Source organism: Urocitellus parryii, chromosome 3 (genome assembly GCF_045843805.1).
Source record: "Urocitellus parryii isolate mUroPar1 chromosome 3, mUroPar1.hap1, whole genome shotgun sequence".
In the NCBI taxonomy this organism is placed as follows: Eukaryota; Metazoa; Chordata; class Mammalia; order Rodentia; family Sciuridae; genus Urocitellus; species Urocitellus parryii.
The window spans coordinates 75,658,280-75,662,332 of NC_135533.1; the positions used below are offsets into that span (position 1 = coordinate 75,658,280).

The 4,053-nt window shown below is 36.2% G+C and overlaps 1 pseudogene; it reads left to right on the forward strand.

The window, feature by feature from the left end:
• The first annotated feature begins 2,572 nt into the window (after window positions 1-2,572).
• Window positions 2,573-3,002, forward strand: LOC113196513 (small ribosomal subunit protein eS24 pseudogene; annotated as a pseudogene).
• The last annotated feature ends 1,051 nt before the right edge of the window (window positions 3,003-4,053 follow it).

The window sequence follows — 4,053 nt, forward strand, 5'->3', positions numbered from 1 at the left end:
TTTTCCCTTTCCTCTCACTTCCTCTTGTATGTAATTTTGTATAACAATGAGGGTCTCCTTCCATTTCCATGCAATTTTCCTTCACTCTCCCTTTCCCTCCCACCTCTTGTCCCTGTTTAATATTAATCTTCTTCTCATGCTCTTCCTCCCAACTCTGTTCTTAGTTACTCTCCTTATATCAAAGAAAACATTTGGCATTTGTTTTTTAGGGATTGGCTAGCTTCACTTAGCATAATCTGCTCTAATGCCATCCATTTCCCTAAAAATTCTATGATTTTGTCATTTTTTAATGCAGAGTAATACTCCATTGTGTATAAATGCCACATTTTTTTTATCCATTCGTCTATTGAAGGGCATCTAGGTTGGTTCCACAGTCTTGCTATCGTGAATTGTGCTTATGAACATCGATGTAGCAGTGTCCCTGTAGCATGCTCTTTTTAGGTCTTTAGGGAATAGACCAAGAAGGAGAATAGCTGGGTCAAATGGTGGTTCCATTCCCAGCTTTCCAAGAAATCTCCATACTGCTTTCCAAATTGGGTGCACCAATTTGCAGTCCCACCAGCAATGTACAAGTGTACCCTTTTCCCCACATCCTCGCCAGCACTTGTTGTTGTTTGTCTTCATAATGGCTACCAATCTTACTGGAGTGAGATGGTATCTTAGGGTGGTTTTGATTTGCATTTCTCTGACTGCTAGAGATGGTGAGCATTTTTTCATGTACTTGTTGATTGATTGTATGTCCTCCTCTGAGAAGTGTCTGTTCAGGTCCTTGGCCCATTTGTTGATTGGGTTATTTGTTTTCTTACTGATTAATTTTTTGAGTTCTTTGTATACTCTGGATATTAGGGCTCTATCTGAAGTGTGAGGAGTAAAGATTTGTTCCCAGGATGTAGGCTCCCTATTTACCTCTCTTATTGTTTCTTTTGCTGAGAAAAAACTTTTTAGTTTGAGTAAGTCCCATTTGTTGATTCTAGTTATTAACTCTTGTGGTATGGGTGTCCTATTGAGGAATTTGGAGCCCGACCCCACAGTATGTAGATCGGAGCCAACTTTTTCTTCTATCAGACGCAGAGTCTCTGATTTGATATCAAGCTCCTTGATCTATTTTGAGTTAACTTTTGTGCATGGTGAGAGAAAGGGATTCAATTTCATTTTGTTGCATATGGATTTACAGTTTTCCCAGCACTTTTAACTGAATGATCCACATCCCTAGGTAAAGTGTAAAATATTGGGTAGAGCCTAAATTGGCAGCTAGTCTATCCTTCCTAAATTTATGGAAAATTGACAAGTTTGTTGGCAATCATATCTTTATTTTGAAAACAGATTATCTGTCTTTGTTATAACCACAAATGAATCATGAAACATAAAGCATTTTCTAAAACTTTAGAAGTCTTAAACTTGTGGGGCAAAAAATCTCTCAATGCCTTCATAAGTTTTATGAAAAAGACTTCTTTTGAACTACTCTCCAATATATAGTTTCTTTAATAAAAGGATTATTGGCCTTCCACTCTGCAATTTGTTTTGTAAGAAGAGGTGGTAATGAAAGCATCATTATCAAGAACCTAGCAACTGAATAAAGGCCACAAAGAACACACAGTTAATGTGCCTAATAAGACAGTTTGAAATTATGTGTGAAGGCAACTGAAGCAATACAGGCTCTAAGTCAATAATAGTAACATCTTTAATGATGCATTTGATTGCCAGTCAAAAACAACCAGAACAAATACAATTAAAGTTCATTTAAAGCTGTGATTACTGAGGCTGCTTGCTTTCTAACTTTCATTCTTTTATGAATCTCTTACCCATATCCCCAGTCCCTGGTAGAGTGTGTGTAAATTCAATTCATTTCATTGCCTGACTAAACAAATGAATAAATACAGAGTGCTGGATTATCTAAACCAGCTCCCTCATGCCGTGAAAAGAGCCCTTTAAATGGTTTGATGGCCACACATGGTGACCCAGACATGCTGGAGCTGGTTTTGATGCCTCTTTCTGCCCCCACAGAATGTAGATGAGAGGAACAAAGAATCCATTGCCAAAACTCCTGGATGCTACTGCTATCTGTGATCATCTATAAAACAATTCTGGGTCAATAAGGACATTAATTTCCAGACTGAATCTTTAAGAGTGACCTTAAAAAATAATTCAGATGTACAGAAAAAAAATCTCAATATCTTCAAATGCTTCAGTTAGAATATTAAAGAAAACTACATATGGTGATAGACCATAAACCCAAATGTTGTTAATGTTTAAGATTTGACATAATGATCATGCTTTACACCATCCCTTTGTTGGTGATGATTTAAGTGTATAATATATTTTTTAAAAACTTCATGAAGGGATGAGAAAAATATTTATTGAGTTGCTATTAGTACACATTATGGAAAAAATGATGTGTTTCTTAAGTCAACACTCAGCCGAGGACTTTCAATCAGGCATCAGGCCCAGTGGCTCACACAGAGGCCTTGGTTCCCACTCTGGTACCCCTGGGCTCCTTCTGTGTGTTGATATGATTGGTGGGTGGAGAGCACTCCCCTATTCCTACCTAGCTACCCGAGCATCTGCTGCTATCATGAACCACATAGTAATTATCCAGACAAGGAGGTACGTGACCAGTGGACTATGTGGGAGGAAATAAATGGTTATCAGTATTCTTCACCTGGGAAGCCAGCAGTACACAAAAATTTGGGGGAAACTAACCAAAATGTATGAGTCAATGCTGGATGTTGTCTTTGTATTTGAATTCATAACCCATTTTGGTGGTGGCTAGACAACTAAATTTGACATGATTTATGATTCTTGAATTATGCAAAAACATATAATGAGCCTAAACATAAATTTTCAAGACATAGCCTGGAGAAAAACAAGGAAAGGAATTCAAGAATAGAATGAAGAAAGTCAGGGGGATTTCAAAGGTCCATGTGGGTGCTGGCAAAAGGAAGAGTAAAGACTCTATGATGACTATCTGCAGTGATCATATAAATTTTTCATGGGAGGATTAATAAACTGGAAAAGCTTTCTAAAAAACTCTCAAGTTAGATTAAGTTTTAGTTTAACAGAAATTCTTTTTAAAAATATCCTTAAATTATGGTCCATGGTAAAAGAGTTTGGTTCTTACATTTAAACATATGGGTGTATATACATAAAATTTCAAGAGTAAATCTTTCTAGATCTAAATATTAATCTGGAAATTGACAGGATGAGAAATTTTGTCAAATTTTCACTACATAAAATAACAAGGATGAGGATTCTTTTGAGAAGAACTGTGTGACCGAGGAAATATTCCTTTATGGTCTTAAGCATATTTGTAGTTTTAATTTCTACATAAGAGGCATATAATACATTTTGTATGTGTATGACTAGGTGCTTATAGCTGCATAGCAAATGACCTCAAAACTAAGCAGCATAACAGATTCAATGCAGTCCACATCTAAATACCAATGACATTCTTCACAGAACTAGGAAGAAACAGTCCTTAAATTCATTTGGAAGTAAAAAGACCAAGAATAACCAAAGCAATTCTGAACAAAAAAAGCAAAGCAGGAGGCATCACAATACCCATCTCAAAATATACTACAATGTTATAGTAGCAAAAAACAGCATAGTATTGGAATCAAAGTAGATGTGAAGACCAGTGGAAAAGAATAGAAGACACAGAGACAAAACTGCATACATACAGCCATTTGATACTTGACAAAAATAAATTCTGGAGAAAAGATAGGGTTTTTAACAAATGGTGCTAGGAAAACTGAATAGCTGTATGTAGAAAAAAAAATTAAACTAGACCCCTATCTCTCACCCTGCACAAAACTCAAATCGAAATGGATAAAAGGTTTAGGAATTTGACCAGAAATTTTGTAACTGCTAGAAGAAAACATAGGGTCTACATTCCCCCAAGCACAAAAATAAAATCAACAATTAATAAGTGAAGTTGGCAAGGATGTGGGGGAAAAAGTATGCTCATATATTGCTGGTGGGACTGCAAATTGATGCAACTACTATGGAAAGTAGTATGAAGATTCCTCAGAAAACTTGGAATGGAACCACCATTTG